At 57.5% G+C, this 19,434-nt stretch overlaps 1 protein-coding gene and 1 long non-coding RNA gene across 2 annotated transcripts in view; one reads left to right on the forward strand and one right to left on the reverse strand.

Annotated features, from left to right (window-relative positions):
• TCERG1L (transcription elongation regulator 1 like) overlaps positions 1-19,434 on the reverse strand; it is a 197,133-nt gene that overhangs the window by 135,214 nt on the left and 42,485 nt on the right. The gene's annotated exons all lie outside the window — the stretch shown is intronic.
• Positions 1,062-3,481, forward strand: LOC131493588 (uncharacterized). Its single transcript, XR_009252768.1, has 2 exons — positions 1,062-1,451; positions 3,429-3,481. It is a non-coding gene; the product is annotated as an uncharacterized LOC131493588 (long non-coding RNA).

Raw genomic sequence — 19,434 nt, forward strand, 5'->3', positions numbered from 1 at the left:
GCTGTCCGGGGCACGAGTAGCACGTAAGCTGAGCGCAGGGGCCAGGCTGGGGCAGGTGCACTGGGGAAGGCTTTCTGGAGGTGACACCAGCTGGAGGTTTGAGGGCAAGCAAGAGCTGGCCAGGACCACCGTGGACAGGGGAGTGGGGCTCCCGAGAGACGCGGCGAGTGCTGGGCTTGGGCAGTGATGGAGAGAGACATGCTGGTGAGGGCGCAGAGGCCGGGCCAGGAGGTATCCTCGCAGCAGGCCAGCACCTGATGCTGGAGCCCGAGGGGCTGTAGGCTGGGAGCCGCATGGTCTGGACGGCGCCCTGTGCTTTTTGTGGCCCTGGAAACAGGCAGGGAGAGCTACGGGGTGTTTCCAGAGGGGAGCCTGGGCACCACCTTCTGCCCTCAGGCGGGACCACCCCCCGGCCAGACGCCCTCACCGCTGCAGACCCTCCACGCGCTGTCCTTCTCAGGGCCCTGCGGGCAGGCGGTTGGCGGCCAGTGACGCAGCCCAGGGACATGGTTGCCAGCAGTCCGTATTCAAACATAACCAACTAACGCCCTTTCCCGACACCGTCTCCACCCACTGCTCGCGAATTCCCTAGCCGATGGATGTCAGGGCACAGACAAAATCACGGCACCTCTCAGATGAGACGCAAACGGGCAGTTCCGTGCCCCCACAGCACACGCTGCGATTGGCACGTTTCCATCACCAGCAGCAGCCGACGCGGCGGTCCTCAAACCTGCCTTGTGTCGGGCAGACGCAAAGTGTCTTGCGTGTAAATTCATTTCTATTAATTACTGTAAATTAAGTATTTATATACTTAAGTATGATTATGCATGAGCTGTAGCAAATCACATCTGTGCTCTCTTGCTCACCGTTGTCAAATTTTGCAACACGTGCACATAAATCAGCGTCATCTGACCTCATTCTCCTCCTGCCTGGGGACTCACTCCCTTAAATGACCTCAAGGGCCCACAGAACCCCCCTGGACGAGCCCCTGGGGCACAGACCCAAGCCTGTCACCTGAGGACAGGCAGGACTAAAACGTCATGTCACAAAGGGCTGTTAGCACGGGTCATCTGTGACACCCTCTCCCCACAGCGCATCCTTGGCCCACCCATGTCTGTCCCCTTACTGTTTTCCAGACCCTCAGATCCACTTCTCACAGCCATTTACCCCCGTCCCCCACCCCTACCCCATGCCCAGCATCACCAAGGTCACCCGGGCCCCTGTGTGACCCTCACACGCACGCACCCTCATGCCGGCACACGCACCCTACAGCTCACACTTACTGGGACACACATCCTGGCACGTGTTTGCACACACACGTGAATCCAGGGTCCACAGCCTCAGCCGCATGCCCGCTCTGGGGTCCAGCAGCCGGATCGCTCTCCAGAAAGTGCCATAGGAAGCAGACGTCATCCTGACCTGGCAAGCACTTTGGGGTGTCACCCGCAGCCGTGAGTGGGGAGGACCGTCCGTGGGAGGAGCCTGGGAGACCGAGCCGCATGTCAGTGAGGGCTGGGGGCCAGGGAGCCCTCGCTCTGGGCTGAGGACCCCTGACTCGCTGGGTGGGGACCTCATTCTGGCTCGAGCTTTTCCCGACTGAGGAGTTTGCTACATGGGAGCAGCGTGAGCTGACAAGGGTCCCCGCCGGGGCCTCAGCTCCGCTCAGGCAGTGCCCGGCCCAGCAGTGAGGGCAGGACCCTACACAGAGCACAGGGCAGCTCTTCGGGCTGGAGGGACATAAACAGCCACCATGACAAACACAGGCCCTGCTCTCAAGGCAAAGCAGGGGCTCCCAGCGTCCACTCCTTCCGGGGGACATCAAAGGGCCTCCCGGAGGTTTTCGCCGGGACGGCCCTGCTGCAAACAGAAACAGAACACCCCTCACCTTCCCGTGTCATCGCCGCAAGAAAAAGATTTACAAAACGATCCGACACACACGAGCCACATAACGCAAATAGTTGTATACACGCTTGGGAAATTAATGAAATCGCTTTCAAAGTCACAGATGTACCAGTTACTAAAATGTGTCTGAGGACGTGCGCGTGATCACACCGGGTACCAGATTCGCTTTCAGGGGGTCCCCCTCCACGACCATCCTGGCTTCACCTTGTACCAGGCCATGACTCGTGCCCCGAGGGCCTAGAGAGGAAGGGCCGCCCAGGATCCCCTCCCCGCGTTAACTGCACAAGAACCCACACCTCAAAACCTGGCCTCCTCACCCAGACTCAGCACCTTCTCTTCCTGACCCCGGGCTCAGGGCTGCAGGGGCGTGCACTGCCTTTGAGTCCTCTCTCCTGCCCTCCTCCGTTCCCCATCCCCCCAGGCCCATGGGCCCTCGCCTGTACCCCATCCCCCATCCCAGCTGCCTGATCCTGGGGAAAAGGCTGGAACCTCAAGATGACCAGGCCAATGCAGCAGGGCAGCGGAGGGACTGAGACCTGAGACCTTCCCTTGCAGGATCCGCGGACCCTGGGCCTCTGCTACAATGACGGCCACAGTCACGAAAATTTGCAAAGCTACCAGGAAAGAGCTAAAAATTACTTGGAAACATTCACATAGAAAATTACTGAAATTAGTCGCTTTGACAGAGTGCTCCTGCACTCTCCCCAGGAGGGGTGTTTAACTGCTGGGCTCTGAAGCGGTTTTCACCCCAGAGAGATCCCGGCACAGGGCCGCGCAGGGCCATGGACCGCCCCCCAGCAGAGCTGCCTGTGGGGGCTGCAGCGTAAACGGGCGCCTGCACTGTTTGTCCTCCCACAAAGGGTTCCTCGAGACACGGTTCACGTACCATAAAACTCACCCGCTTGAGTTGGACAAGCGGGTGGTCCTTACTAGATTCACGGAGTTGTTGAAACCACCAGTTTCAATCAGTTTCAGAACGCTGCACCCCCGTACCCATTCGCAATCACTTCCCGCTTCCACACACCCTCCCCACCGTCCCTCTGCCCTACAGGACCTGTAATATTCTCCTTTCTGTCGCCGGATTTCATGGTGGTTTGGGTTTGCATTTCCCGATGGCTTAATGGTACTGAGCATCTCCTCATGTGCTCACTGGCCACCCGTATGTCTTTTTCTTCGGAGAAGCGTCCACTCAGATCCTCTGCTCATTTAGTCACTGGGTTCTTCATCTTGCATGTATACTTTTACAAGTGAGTCTTCAACAAACTTGATAATTCTACAGCGCATGGAAAGGGACAGTTACATACGCAGAATCAATGCAGACTGGATGGTTTGTGCACATGCTGTCAGACCACAGGTTTCTGAGCACAGTCTCCAGATCCCCTCCAGGAGCGAGGGCACAACCTCAACGGCCATGAAACTCTAACACAGGGACGCCGTAAGCCTCCTGCCACCTGTCCCTTCAGCCACTGCCCATAACCTATCTTCCGTGTTTTATACCATAGATACTCTTTCCATTTTCCCCCCAGATGCCGCATTGAGAAGAATGAGTGCAATAAAAACGTGAGCTTGTTTGATAACATTACAAGGACATTTGGGCCCCGTCTGGGATCGGTTCGGCGCGAGGTGGTTATTAAGTATGCAAGGGGGAACGTCACGTAGACATTTGGATGCACAAGTCGGGAAGTGGGGAATGGTCCAGCGTCCCAGGACAGAAATTTGGGGCAACAATGCAGACGTGCTAATTTAGCCCCAAAGCTGGATAATTTTATCGGAAGTTGCACCAGCGCAGGTGCTTGTGTTGGAGAAGCCAAGTACGGGTCTGGAAGGAAGGAAACGATGACCCAGCTGGGGGAGCGTGGCATTTAAGGGTGGTCAGTTGACAGGAGTAACACCAGGTATGGAGGAAGGGCATCCGGGAAGGTGGGATTAGCCCTGCACGCGGGACGGCCTGGGGGCACGCTGGCAGAGCCATTTCAAGGAGAAAGTGATTAACTCTGCAAATGTAGATGCCAAGCCAATAGCAGTAGGACTAAGTATTCACCACACCATTGAGATTTTGGAAAATCCGGGTCTTGGTTACCTAATACAAGCAATTTCAGTGGAACCAATGTCTGCTTGGATTACGTTCAAAAGAAAATCAGAGTTGGGGCACCTGGGTGGCTCAGTCAGCTGAGCATCCGACATCAGCTCAGGTCATGATCTCATGGTTCCTGAGTTCAAGCCCCGCATCAGGCTCTATGCTGACAGCTTGGAGCCTGGAGCCTGCTCAGGATTCTGTGTCTCCCTGTCTCTCTCTCTGTGTCTCCCTCACTTGTGCTCTGTCTCTCTCTGTCTCTCTCTCAAAAGTAAATAAACATTAAAAAAAAATAAAAAATAAAATAAAATCAGAGAGAAAGAAGCTGAAACCAGCACGCATAGGCCACGTATTTGGAGGAATGTTGTTTAAGACGAGAGGGAAGCAGGCTGATGCTACAGGAATTCGGGGTCCCGGGGTCTGCCTTCCCACGTCCACGCGGCCCAGGCGCCCTGATGGATGGATGGCGCTCCCACAGGCTCCTGACGCTCAGGAAGATCACCGACGCCACTCTGGACTCCGTCTCCTGCACAAGCATCCCGCCGACCAGCCTGCTGAGTGAACCCCTCAGTTGGCGCAAAGTCGGACCCCTGCCCACCCCCACCACCTGCTTGACCCAAGCCTCCGGCATCTGTTATTCATGTCATTGTCACAGCTCTCTGTTTGTCCAAAGTCACGTAAGTAACTTAATGACGACTCCACGGGACCAGTTAATTACCGCGAAGAACTGACAGGGCTGGGGCAAGAACGTTAAGTCGCGGACACACTCACAGGGGCTGCACCTGACGGCCATGGCCGTGTCTGCCCTGACCTCGGAGGCTGTCTGGCTCCTGCGTCTTGCTCCTCTGGATGCGTGGACCCTGCTTTGTGGACTCGTGGCCCCTTGGAGGCAGGGAGCCCCCTCAGGGTTGCCCTTACCCTGGTGTCCCTCTTCACCACTGAGCAAAGCAATGTCAGGGAGAGGAGTGCTGTGACCAAGCTCGCAGAGCCCTTGAGACTCGGACCCCCGAGTCCCTTTTGTGCCGTTAGCCTTAGCATCACTAAGCTCTTCGGGCCAGGGGCCGAGCCTGGTTCCTGACCCGCCGTGGGCTAGTACCTAGCCCTGCTCTCCACGGTGATTATGCCCACAGGCTGCCCCATCATTCAACGGACACTCACCGAATACCCATCATGGGCCGGATGGTTCCATGGGCTGAGCCAGCTGTGAAGTTGTAAAACCCTCCACCCTGCACCCCATTTCTCGGTGTAAGCATCATCTACAAGTCCACTCTGGCCCTGTGTCGTCTGGGCCAGTGTCACTGCCCAGTCGTTCAAGAACAGTGGTCCCGAGGACAAAAGAAGCCTGGCGGAGAGCCCTGAAGAATGGTCTAGAGTTGGAGGGCCCCCACCAACATCTCAACTCCTCGCGAACTAAGGGGATTCCTTTTACAAAAACCACCATTTCAGGCGCCGCCCAGGCCCGGGCCCTGCCCCTGGCCAGAAAGGTCATAGTTCCAAGATGGCAGAAAGGTCTCTGTGTCTCCAGCTTGGAACCCTTACTAATTATGACCTCTAGAAACACCAGGCTTTATCCAAGCTTCATGTCACCGCCCTACCTTGTTCCCAGGGCACACACATTCCCCTGGGCCACCGGCCACACCTGCTGTGCCACCATATTCCCTGAGGGCGCAGCTCCCCCACACAGGCCGATGGCCGCTGCCTGCTCCCGCTAAGTCTCTCTCGGCCCTGGGCCTGTCAGGCTGAGGGTGGTCTCGGCCCAGGTGCAGGCCTGGAAGGAATGCCATGAAACTGGAGATGCCAGAACTGCCCTTTGACCAAACACAGGGAAGAGTCAATGGAAGGGAGCCTAGCGCCTTGGAGCCTTGAGGGGAACGCCCTGAAGAAGATGCTGGAACTTCCGCCCGAGTCCCCAGCAAGCCTGAGCCCCCGCGGCTGAGAGGAATTATACCCCACGGAGACGCCTCTGCACCCTGATACTCTCCTCCCCCTACGGTGCTCGCACCACACCTGCATCCAGAGTCTGCTTCCGGGAGCACCGTCTGCTCTGGGCCAGCCCTCAGCGGGACTGGCCGGTGCCGAGAGGGGCCGGGTCCCGGTCTGCGAGGCAACTCCCCTGACTTAGGGCACCTGACTTAGCGTCCTCCTGGGGGAAGACGGTCTCCTCTCTTTGCTCACAACTGCACACGTGGAGCCTAGCCTCGCGCTGGGAATACAGCAGGTGCCCAGAACTGGGGGGGGGGGGGGGGGGGGGGCGGGGGGGCTGGTGGTTTTTTGAGCAGGGAACAGAGCACGGTAATTCATTCAAGAAGGTGGAGATTTCCTGTCTACACCATGCTGCCGAGGAACCGCCCCCTCCGGCTGTCCCTGCCAACCCAGCAGGTGCCACTTCCAGCTTCTAAAGAAAACGGGGCCAACAGAGGCTCCTGCTCACATGGTGCTTGAACCTGTGAGACCCCGACAGCGGCCTCCACCTGGCTGGCTACAGTCTAGTGTCTGCGAACTCCTGGACAAGAATCGTCCTTTCCAGGGAAGGGACACACACACACACACACACACACACACACACACACTGGGTCCTTTCCAGCAACGAAAACATGGGTACTACTGTAATTTCAGTTCTTTTTTAATTTTGATTTTAGAGACAGAAAGTGTGAGCAGGGGTGGGGCAGAGGGAGAGAGAGAGAACCCCAAGCAGTCTCTGTGCTCAGTGCAGAGCCTGACATAGGGCTCGATCCCACGACCCATGGATCGTGACCTGAGCTGGACTCAAGATTCGGACGCTCGACGACGCCCCCCAGGCACCCCTCGAATTTCAGTCCTTGAAAAGCCTCAGACGGAACTTTTGGTCCCCCCTGTATAAATTACCAAACCGTCTGTGTCTCCACCAGAAACCGCAGAGCACTGCTTCACGCGGGCACGCTGGCCACTGTGGCTGCGGGGCTGGTGCACGCTGGGGGTGGGTTCGGAGAAGGCCGCACAGGCCGCGTCCTCCTGCCCTTCCAGACCATCGCAGGACACCAGCTGTGTGCCCGGCACACGAGCGCCTGGGGACAGAAGGCGGTACTCCGCCCTCGCTTGCGGGATGGTTCAGACACTGGTCTTCGCCCCGTGAAGACGGCTGTGCCTGCGGAAAGCGGTGTGCACCTGCCCAAATGCCCACGTGAACGCCGCACCCAGACCTGCTCCTGGGCCGGCAGAGCCTCTGGGAGAGGACAGGGCAGAGCGGCTCTACTATGTGCTTAACCATGAGGGCGAGCGGACCAGAGCAGGGGCCCCGCTGAGTCCACTGAGGACACATCCTGCCTCATGCCCGACGGGAAGCCGGTGGAGACCACGTGGCCCCCGAACGACCCTCTTAGAGACAGTCCAGCTAAAGCCACCGACCCGGCCGGCTGCGCGGGCTTTCCTCCAGCGGCTGCACCGAGCATGATCGTGAGGACGTGGAGGGGAGCGGCGAGTGCTGAGAAGTGGGTGCACCTTTGCACACACAGGCTAATCCCGCTCTGTCCCGCACTGCCTGCATGGAAAACAGATGTGTCAACGGTTCTCAGAGGCCGAGGGATTACGGGCGATTTTAATTTTCTCATTTATGCTTCTTGACTATTTTCTAAGTGTTCTAAGTGAGCATTAACCACTTTAATAATTGGGGAAATCTATGAAGGATATAGTGAAAAGGACAACAGCAGCCACAAAAAGATGCCTCCGGTTGTCCAGCAGCTAGACCGGAGGCCACTGTCACCAGGGCCCTGTCACAGCTACAAAGGATGGACAACCTGTTCTGCCCCTGTAGGCGCATTTCTTGCTGTAACTGGGGTCAGAGGCGGGGCTGGGAGTGGCTGGGCCAAGGGCAAGGGGAGAAGGAGCTTGGCGGGGCGGGGGGAGAATTGAAACGTGAGGGACCCCTGCCCGGGGTGATTGGGACGTGCCCTGCACACCGCCGCCCTGGGGGCCGAGTCCCGTGCCCCTAACGCTGGGCTGTGTGCAGGAGACTCAGACGGACACGCCCTCAGAGCCCCCCTCTGAGCCAGGGTTTGAGAGTCCATGGGCCGCACGGTGACGTGCCACATACTCCTTACAACTACTGACAGAGAGGATTCCCACAAGTTGTCGGCCCCCAGCATTGACCCCGGCCCAGTTTGCCCCCAGGAGGCGGCAGTCTTTCCGTTCCACGGCTCCTCTGGGCAGTGGGAAGTGACCGCACCCCGCACCCCACCAGGACCAGGCCCGGCGCTTAGGGACCATGGCACTGAGGCTCCTCGTGGCATGAGCCCACAGTCACGGACTCGGCATGGACTTGGCCTGCTGGGGGGCTGGATTTCGCACCCTGGAATCTCTTCTACTTTCCCAGGTTCTGATGAGACCCCACTCCCCATGCCCCGTCTCTGAGGGGCCCGGGCTCCACCCCTTTGAATGCCCGTAGGTCCTTCCAACATCTGCTTGGTCCTTCCAACATCCCAGCAAGGGAGGGGGGTGCCGTTCTGCTCCCCCGGTTCCCTCCCCACCGCCACAGTCTCATGCACACAACCTGCCTCTCTCTCCTCCCCATCCTCCCACCAAATCATGTGAAGAAACTTTGGGTGGGTCTGTGTGAAGCAGGAGAGAGAGAAAGCAAAGGAGAAAGTGTCCCTGTCTTCACAGGCTCAGCCGGGGACAGCGGGTGGTGGCCACAGGCACGTCCACCCTGGAGGCAGACAGCAGACTGACTGGGGCTCCCAGAAAGGCGAGGCTGATCATTCTACAGCAAAGCCTGTTTTATTAAAGTGAATTCTATGCAGGCACAACAGAAATTTAAAAATCATGAGAGACACAGAGAGAGAGAGCGAGCGAGAGAGGAAGGGAGAGAGGGAGAGACAGAAAGCCTGGGAATGCCTTATATCAGTAAATTTAAAAGTTTAGAAGAAATGATCAAATTCCAGGAAAGAAACATATTCCAAAACTGACTCCAGAAAACAAAGAAAACTTAGTCATGTGGTTAGAAAAAAATATCAAATTATTACTTAAAACTCTTCCAATAAAGAAAATTCAGAGGATCAAATAGATTCATAGGAGAATTCTGTCACCCTTCAAGCAACCAACCATTCCAGGGGCACCTGGGGGCTCAGTCGGTTGAGCATCCCACTTTGGCTCAGGTCATGATCTCACGGTCTGTGGGTTCGAGCCCCACTTCGGGCTCTGTGCTGACAGCTCAGAGCCTAGAGCTGCTTAGGATTCTGTGTCTCCCTCTCTTGCTCTCTGCCCCTTCCCCGCTTACACTCCGTCTCTGTGTCTCTCTCTAAAATAAAAGACATTAAAAAAAGAAAGAAAGAAACCAATTACTCCCGTTCTACATAAATTCTTCCAGAACAGAGAGAGAGAGAGAGAGAGAGAGAGAACACGAGAGAGCGAGCGCTTACTACTCTCCGAGGCCAGGACAAACTGGTCTCAAAGGGTCACACGCTGACTGCAATCGCATGGAACCCATCACCACAGCTCAGAGGCCGCCCAGGGACGGGCGGGGCGGCAGTGGAAGGGGCTGATAATGAGCTCAGGGGTTTCTGGGGGTGCAGACGTTCTGGAACCAGACGGCGGTGTTGGGAACCCCGCACGTGACCCATAAAGGACACCGAGGCGCACACTGCAAAGTGGCTGGTGGTTAATTTCACGTGTGAAAACTCAATAAAACTGCACATCAGCCTCGCTCATAAGGGAAGACAGACTTTCGGAAGTTGTCCGTGGGAGATGTTTCTGAGCAAGGACCCGGAGGTCTTCAATCCAGCACGAAGGAGCAGGGCTCGCCGGGACGGCAGGAGCCCCCTCCTGCCCAAGGGGACGGCGGGGCCACCCAGGTGCAGCAGACCAGGGAGGGACCTGGCGTGTGTCCTGTGGGCGCCACCAGCTGACCTGACCGGGGAAGAGAGCAGAAAGCTCTCTGGGGCTGGGCTGCGTGGGGAGGGCTGGCTGACGGTCCGGACCCTTTGTCAGCCTCTTCTACAAGATGAGGGGCTGCTCCTCCCCACTCCGCACCCACGCCCTCCCTTCACCCCCTTGAGGGGGGAGGGCCTCCCCACCACAGGTAGCAAATGGTGACACCGGGCAGCTTCCCGGCCGGTACAAAGGTCAGTCCCCGAGAGTGGGTTACATGGTCCTTCTCAGGCTCCGTGCCTGGAACTCTTTCTTATGTTGGATGGCACAGGAGATCTGCCAATTTCTGTGCAGCACAGAGCAAACGAGATGGCTTCTGAAGACCCCTGAGTGGCTGGAGAAGGAATGAGGAGCACGTTCCCTGAGTAAAGCCGTGCGGGTGCCACGGGCTCAGGGATCTGAGCAGACCAGAGAGGTCGATGACGCCTTTAGGGGGAAATGCAACATAACGACCGGGCTGTTTCCTTCTCAGGGCAAGACTGTATTCCCAGGACGGATAACAGGAAAGGACCACGGTCTGTGCGTGTTGCGTAAGCAGGGAAGGGGCTATTTTATGAAGTGGTATAATTTTAACAATCCCGCCTAACGTGACCAGTGGAAGTCGCTGCGTCTCCTCCGGCTGCCGAGTCTCCTGCCTGGAAAAGACACTGAGCCGCTGCCGTGAGTGTGCACATGAGCCGTCTGAGCCCGAGTGGGTGTGCAGGCAGCACCGGGGAGCCCAGGTCTGGACTTGTGAGCCATTCGCTACCAGGTAAGGGACGGGAGAGGCAGGCACAGGATAAGAGTACGGAGCCTGGAAACGGTCTGGCAGCAGACAGGGCTCAAGGCAGGTGCCGCGGACGAGGTCGGCACTCCCCTGGACTTCCAGAAATGGGCTGGGGTGTGGATGGAGGGAGAGGAAAGGCCACAGAAAAGCAGGTGGGAAGCACAGCACTTGGACGTCAGGCTGCGGTTCTAACCCTGCGTGCCTGCTCTTCTCCGAGGGCCCCCCGCTGCCACAAAGGTGGTCCTGCAGCCCGTCCCTAGATGGGCCCCACTGCACGGGGGGGGGACACGGTGTCAGGAGGGCCTGGGACCCACATGGCTGCCAGCCCTTCCCCGCCGCCAGCTGGAGTGACAGACATCAGGGAAAGGACGAGGGTCCTGCCCGTGGGCGTCCGCCCGAGGGGAAGGGTGAGCCCCCAGCAGCTAGAATGATGGTCTCAGCAGATAGGGTCCCAGCAGAGCGCGGTGCATGGCTCAGGGTGTCAGTCTGCTCTCTTCCCCCTCTGTCTCCCCTCTGTGTTCAGGTGAGATGGGCTAAGGATTGAGCACCAAGCTGCACTTTGCTCCCTGGGGCACCCTGCCGGCCCACATGGCCTCGGGGAGAGTCACTGCCTTCTGTGTGTCAATCTTGTGACCGATGGCCCACGGGGGTCCCCGATCAACTAGTTCACTGGGTGACAACGTCGACTAGCGCGTTACTCCCTCTGGATGGGTCTGCTGCAAAGCCCGCAGTGCCCGGCCGGATGTTCGGTGCAGCGACAATCCACTGGAGTCGGGAGGGACCGCCCCGGGGGAGGAGGCCGCAGTCTGGCACTTCCTGACAGACTGTTTGTGCGGCAGGTACGTGCCCGCAAGAACCTTTAAACCGTCACGCTGGCCCCCGAGGAACGCTCAGCGCACAGCGGGTGGCTGGCCGCCGTGGGCGCACCAGCGAATGGCAGGATGGCCAAGGGCCGAGTCCTGGGAACCGGGAACCAGGGAGACCACACTGGGCGGGGAACGGGGTCTTGGGTCAGTCATGACCCAGTCCGAGCACTGCTTGTCCTCCCACTGCTTTGGGAGGAGGGAGGAAATCGAAGCAGGGCTCGCTCACGATCTCTCTGTGATGGGACCCCCGCCGCCCCCCCCCCCCCCCGCCGCCCCGAGAGGGAGACTGCAAGGCCACTGGCCGACTTCCTGGGGGTAAGTAGCTCACACTCCCCATCACCGGCCTTTAAAGAACTTCAAGTACTGTCGGGGTGTCTCAACAGCACGCGTCCTTCCTGGCTTAGCAGTTTCCCAGGAGCACACTTCTCTCAGGACCTAGGACCATGCTGAGCCTGCAGACCGCCCGCCCTATGCTGGGGGACAGCGTGAGCTGGCCCTGCACCGGGGGTCAGCGCAAGCCCGGCCCTGCTCTGGGGGTCAGCGTGAGCCCGGCCCTGCACCGGGGGTCAATGCGAGCCTGGCCCTGCATTGGGGGACAGCGTGAGCCCAGCCCTGCTCTGGGGGACAGCGTGAGGACCACATCCCAGCTACTCCTGCCGCGGAGGGTGGAGGACCGGCCAGAGTTCTCCAGTTCATTATGTCAGTGGGCTGACAGTCAGCAGGGGCACGTCCCAGAGCCCCGCTCACCATTATAGCGCATCCCTCAGGGCCAGGGATCCCAGCACAACACGGACAGCGGCTTCACCGTCACAGGGCTCTCCCAGCGTCTACACAGACAGCCTGCGCCCTGGCCCCCAAGTCCAATGCCTTGGGTCAGCCTGTCCACACTGATAGCAAACCTTGACTCTTCTATCCCACCCTCCCCACACCTGCCCTTCCGCCCCCCCCCCCCCCCCCGCCCCAGGATGACCCGGCCCTTCCTCCCTCTGCCGCTCCCGTGACTGCAGTCCCACTCAGGCCAGCCCGGGTCTCCACCACCCCTCTGCTCTCTCCAGATCCCACCCAAGCTCTGCCAGGTCGCCTCCGAGGCCAGGAGAAGGCACGCACCTTGCGACAGCTGTTTTCCCACACTCGGAGGACTTCCTTCTTCCTTCCTTTCGCCTCAGTTTCTACTGTGTTCCAGATGGCTCAGGTTGCCAGAAATCCGGCTGCTGGAACGGCTACTATCAGGGTTTAATCAGGGGATGTGCGGATACTATGTGGTCACAAATGTGACTTACAATGAAAGTCATAAGAGTAAGACGTTTCATCTCATCCTCCTCAATGCTGTTCTCCTGGGACTTTCCAAATCCCTGAAATAATTATACTTGGTGCCCATACATTTTATGCAGAGTGTTTGTGTGGCCCTGATATTATTTCCTCACCAAGTGGGTCTGTTTGAGAGTCGAGACCAAAGCAGCTCAGCCCAGAGACCCTTGTGGGTGGGTCCCTGGACCAGCCGCCTCCGAGGGCACGTCAGGGCACGATGCCCCTTCCCGAGCCCTCGAGCGGGCACCGCCCCCTGCCTCGGGTGGCCACTGGCCACGGCCACAGATGCTACTTCAACGGTGCCATTCTCCCAGATGCGATGGAAGGCCCTGGAAGGAACCCGACGCGAAGACAACACGCTGGCTTGTGGCCACAGCCACCAGGCCTCCTTGGAGGAGGTTTTCCATTAAAGCAACAGCCGACACGTGGCTGTCGTCTCACTCCTCTGGCTCAGACCAGCCCATTTTTCCCACAGTCCCTCCAGGGTCCCCTGTAAAGACAGAGCCCTTGGAAGATCACCAGGCCCACCAGAGGGTCTGTACCACGTACACCGCTGTGTGTGAGTGTGGCTTGGCCACCGTCCTCTGCCCCGGCTGGCCACAGCCTCCCGGTGAAGGCCCCCGTGCAGACGGGACCGGCCACAGGGCTGGATTCGGTTAACAGCCCCACCGCCGGAGTCCTGGTCACCGACTTTTAGCATAAAATGGCTCGATGGATCGCGGGGTGTGAATGTGGCTGCCGGGAAGGAGGGACTGACGGCTCCGGGACAGGGGCTGGGAGCTTCCTGCCCTGCCCTTCCCAGCACCGGGACGTAGGGGAGGCGGCCTTCACCAGCCCCCCACGCTGCCTCCCGGCTGTAAGGATCAGGATGGGTTGCATGGGGTCCAGGAGCCTTTTCAGGGTGAAAGTCTGGGGTTTCGGGAAACTCAGATCTGACAAGAATGTAGCGACTGAGGCATGGCCTCTGCTTTGAAGTCCTTCACCACTAATGCTGAGCTGAGGAGTGATGTCAGCAGCACTTCTCTGGCCCAAACGGTGCTGAGAAAGCCCGCGGCGTGGAGAAGTCTCCCTGTGTCACGACCCTGCGGGTGAGGCCTGGGCCAGGTGGGGTGGGGCACGGGGTGAACCCCGTCAGAGCAGACTGTCACCTCTCCGGAACAACACGCTGTTACTGGGTGTACCGTGTGCAGCAAAGACGGAGACAGCTCCGCCCTGAGCACTGGCCTTGGTTCTAGACTCACAGTGAATAATTCACGCAAAGCCCCTGCCCTTCTGGATCCGACACTCAGGGTTGGCGGGTGGAGAGAAAACAAGCCAGAAACAGACGTTACGGATAATTCTGGATGATGAGAAATGCTACAAACACTGCAGAATGGGGTACCGGGGGTCTCAGACCTGAGGCCTGAATGACAGAGGAACAACCAGCCATGTGTAGAAGACACTGAAGGCAGAGGGAGTGGCCAGTGCAAAGGCCCTGAGGCAGGGCGGGAAAATGGAGACTGGCACCAGTGGCAGCCAAAGCACAGGCCAGGATCACAAAGGGTGGGTTCCAGAGACTCTGGAGTTTGCTCCAAGCTCCTGGAGACAACCCTCCTGGGAGTCTCAGGCAGGGGAGGCTTGATCTGGCACATATTTCTGAGAAGCCACCTGAGGCTCCCACGTGGAAACCAGCTTATACCGAAGGGCACGCTGGGAGCAGAGACTGTGTGAAGCAGCCGCGGTCTGAGGGTGGCGCTGGCCCAAACGCAGAAGGCGGACTTGGGCGCGGGCTTCAGGAGGGGCAACGGCGGCTGGGCTGGACGTGAGGGGTCAGGCAGAGGGAAAAGCCAAGGGCGGCCCTCAATCGGGCAGACTGGCGGGTCCCCTGGAAGAAGCAGGCTTAACCAGAACCCAGCAGGAGGAACACATTCTCGAGTTCTGTTTTGTTTTATGAGCAGGCCCGTGGGCCGGGAATCAATACTTCCTTTATAGGAAAATGCAGTTTGAGACATCCATCAGAAAGTGCAGGTGCCCAGTAGGAAAGCAGATCCGTCAACGCTGAGGTCAAGGGAGAAACGGGCCCTGGAGACAAGGCTGAGTGAGCTACTATCCCCGAGAGGGTCTGGGACACCAGAGAGGCCGTCTGGCACCCTGCAGAGCCCTGGGCACAGCGCCCCGCCCCCTAGGAACATCAGCAGGGGAGGAAAGTGCTTCCAGAAGGCAGGAGAAGGCCACGGTGCTTGGCATTTCGGGAAACGGCCCAGACGCCCACCAGCACCGGGACACGGGACGCATTACGCGGATTCCCACAAACGACGGAAGGCTTTACCTAAGGGACGCGATTGCGTTACAAGCACATGCATCGTGGTATGACTGAAACAAACACACAACAAGAAAACCGTCATTTTGAGCAAAAAAGGCAATCACAGAAGAACGCGTGGATTATGATATTTACGTAAAATTCAAAAAAGCCTAAATTACACGACACACGTTTAGAGATAACACATGCACAGGAAGCACATTTCTAAAAACGTCAAAGCAACGACTGGCACACAGTCCAGAGTACTCGCCCCGGGGCAGTCAGGAGTCGAGGCTCCGGGGCACAGGGGTACAGAAACGTCTACGTTCTCAGGCTCAGAGGCAGGTATTTGCGGGTGCCACTGTGCCGGTGTTCTTTCTGCGTGGCATAAACACACGTGCTTTTGTGTGTGCGACAGATCTCCAATTTTTCCTTTCAAACCGAGAGTGAACTAGAGCTAACTGAGCTGAAGAGTCAGGCATTTCTCAGGGTGGGTGGCAGGAGGGGACCAGCCCCGGGGCGAAAACAGGCCAGGGGAGGACCTTCTCCAGAGCACACGCGCTCAGGAGGACGCTGTTTGAGAGTTAAGGCCAAAGCAGCTTAGCCCAGAGACCCTTGCGGGTGGGTCCCCGGGCCGGCCGCCTCCCTCTCTAGGGCACCTCAGGGTTCTAGGTCCCTTCCTGAGCCCTCGAGCAGGTGCTGCCCCCCTGCCTCCGATGGCCACTGGCCACGGATGCTGCTTCCACGGTGCCATTCTCCCAGATGCAGTGGGAAGGCCCAGGAAGGAACCGACGCCAGGGCGACGTGCCCGTGCTACGGTTTGTGGCCACAGCCACCAGGTCCTCCAGACCCCAGGCCCTCCAGGCCCCCGCCGTGGGACGTCCTTTCAGGAAAATCTGCACTTTATGTGTGCAAAGCTCATGTTGCCAACTTGGCCATTTGTAGCTGGAACCCTTGACCTGAGTTCACCGTGGATCGCACACTACACACAAAGCCTTTTTGTTTGTTTAAATCCAATACCTTTTCTGCTAAAAGCATCTCGATCCCTGTATCACAAACACGTACGTCTTTCTCACAGAAGCCAATGAGTCCCAGGCACTTTGGGGGGTAAATAATTTCGTCGTGACGGTATTTCTGTCTCTGAAAGTCTCTAAAACGCTGGTAGGTGCCACGACGTTTTTGATTACAGTGAAGGAGGAAACGATGCCTGGATGAAACCAGAAAAGGCTTCCTCCCCAGTCGCCAGGTCATTGTCATGAACCTATTTTAGCATCTGCACATGCCGCTAACGAGGGGAGCCACGGCCCCATGAAGGCGGCGTGGCGGCTTTTCCTGGCTTGTCGCAGAGCTCGGGCGGAGCGTTTCTGATAGAAGAAAGAACAGTCACTTCCCAGCTGCTGTGTGGCAGGACAAAATGTGAAATTTAAACCATTAAATAGTTCTGGAAGCAAAAGAACAGGTGGTGAATGGTCTGCAAGGCAGACGGTGCTTTTTAATCGTTGTGTTCGATCGTCATCCGCTCGGCTGGCGACCGTAGCTATCACTCATATCTTACCTTTCTCACTCGAATGCTTGCAAAATGGTGGCAAAGGTTTAAAAATAACTACCGTCATTCGTAAAAAAAAAAAAAAAAAAATCAGTTCATTTATTTCCTCAAATAGGGACACCAGTGGAGCCCGGCTGCACCGTGGCCCCACGTGGCTAGAGGACAGAGGCTCCAGGCAGCTTGGGGGGGGAGGGGGCTGGAGCCCCGGAGGCCAGGACAGCAGCCCTCCACTGGGTGCCTCATCGTCCCCAGAAACCCCAGGGTCTCCATAAATGGAACACAAGGTACATCTTTCCCCTAAGCTCTAACACATAAAGGCCAGTACGAATGGAGGGAGGCAAGCTGCATTCAGCTGCAAGCCCACAGAGAGGCGACCGAGGACGCCCGCCTCTGCTGGCCCTCCAGCTGCCACACGCCCTCATCCAGGGGCCCTGCGCTGCCAGCATCGGGGACGGGACAGTCGTGTCTCCAGGCCGCCTTCCCCGCCCCGTGAGTCACCCGTGACTTGGGAGCACCTGTGTGAGCAGCAGCCGATCGTGTGGCTGACAGAACTGTGGGTATTCAAGGTGCCCACGTGCGGTCTGCAGGATGGTCGCCCACGTCGGGAAGCCGCCAAAGGATGCGGTGCCCAGAGCCACGGGTTCAGCAGACGCAGGTGGGGCCCGGACAGGAGGACTTACAGGCCAGGGAGGGGGACAGACGACTGACAGACGCCAGCGCACGGCCCGGGGGATTCCCAGGAGTGTGCGGGCCCTGCAAAGAGCCACGGCCAGGACCCACTGAGCCGCGCCAGCAGGCAGCGGTCTGGAAGGAAACAGCCGTTTGCGATTGGTGAGGAACAGCGCGTGGGGCTTTTCAAATACGGTGTCTCCTTCAAAACGTTAAACCACGTAAAAGGCACATAATCAAGTGTGGCTCTTACGGCTGATCGTCTTGGCAGCCAGCAGCCTGTTTCCTTCAGGCTCCTTCAGTTCCTAGATCCCTGACTCTCCCAGGGGAGCCTAGTCACACGCTAGTGCAGGTTTTCACGCTTCGTTAAGTGCGGTTCTAGAATATAATCCAGGGTTTCTCAGCAGAAGCACTACCACCTTGGGCCAAATACTTCCGTATCATGGGGCTGCCCCGGGGGTTGTGGGGTGGGGAGTGTCCCTGGCCTCTGCCTCCAGACCCAGGAGCACCGCCCCCCAACTGATAGTGACCAAAATCTGTCAAACCCCATACCTACCTCCAGGTGAGAACAGAAAGCTAACCCCTGGAGGGCCCCTAAGGCTCTCTGGCTTTCACGACGGAGCCAAGAGCATAACGAAAGTAGTCTAGCTCATTTACCGGATGGGAATGCTGTGAATAAAAACAAGGTTATTCATCTGCAGATGAAGGAAAATTCCCACGCTTTTATGAAATCAGCTTCAATATGGAGCACGCTTCCCACACAGGTGCGTCTGTCTTCGTCTGTGAAATCTGCTTTGCTGGGGTTGCTGCTCTGTCTCCGCCCCGCTGGCCCCACCCAGTCCTGACGGGACTCCTCCTCCTCCTCCCCCTGTCCCCGTGCCCCACACCCCGTCACCTGTGTAACGGGTGTTGGGAATGTCCCAGCTGGCCGCCTGAGCCTGCACCAAGAACGTCCTTCAACCTCACTGAACCTCACCGTACGGAGTTCCCGACTGTGGTTAAGACGAGTTCTGAGGGACGAACCGCTCGGGTGCCTCTAAGCTACGTTTCCCAGAAAGCGTTCAGGGAAATTCTGGAAAGGCTTCACCCCAGCTCTGGCCAGTGTCGCTCACTGACGCCAAGGGGACACCGCCAGCTCAACACTGCTAGGCGGTGTTATCTCGCAAGCACCCTGCTTTCCGGGGCGCCCAGGGAGGCCCACGCCCACACTGGCTCCAGGGAGGTGCACAGAGCTGGGTGTCATGCATCCGGACCAGCCCCCTGACCTGTATTTCATTCCCCCTCCCCGGCCCCTCTGCGTCAGCGTGAGGTTTTGGGATCAATGCCACGGGCCGTTTGAGAAGCCACCTCTGGAATGCCGCCCCTCCCTCCCGCTTTCCGACGGCACATGTTGGCAGTTACGTACGAGACAACGTAGCCGCTGGTCTCCTGACTGAATACGCGTTCCGGCAAATTTGATTACGGGGCCTTATAAAATGCAAACACAGAAAGACACCTAATTATTATGTCACTTTATAAATCATAGGAGGCATGGAGAGTGAAGCCACCCAGGGGCACGTGGGTTTTGGTTCTGAGATTAATTTTCTCAGAAAATACGAAGTCATCCTTAATGAATGCCAATGGACTGATGGATTTTAACTGAAATCTTGACACAACTGTAAATTATGTTCCACACAAGACATTATTTATGTGTTTTATTTATTTTCCCCATCACACCCTCAATGCGTGTTCACTAACAGCCTAAAATAAGATTTTGTTCTTGAGACTACAATGTCCCAGCGACCAACTAATTTATCAAGCCGGTAGGGAAATACGGGCTCCAAAGGTCTAGTAACAAGACGACATTAGACTTATCAAAACCAATGTCAGCAAACCAAAACGGGAAAAGAACGAAACCAGGTTTTCCTGTTTCTACCATGAACTTGGATGCGTGTGTGTGTGTGTGTGTCTCACAATCTAGTGATGCTTCCTATTAGCAATAACCTAGCAATTGATGATATTAATGCTAAAATTAGAATTCTAGCAGAGGATTAATATTAGAACACACAGAATATTTTTTAAATTTTTTTAAAAGAGAGAGAGAGCAGAAGCAGAGGAGGGGCAGAGAGAGAGAGAGAGAGAGAG

The sequence above is a fragment of the Neofelis nebulosa genome, chromosome 13, assembly GCF_028018385.1.
Source record: "Neofelis nebulosa isolate mNeoNeb1 chromosome 13, mNeoNeb1.pri, whole genome shotgun sequence".
Lineage (NCBI taxonomy): Eukaryota > Metazoa > Chordata > Mammalia > Carnivora > Felidae > Neofelis > Neofelis nebulosa.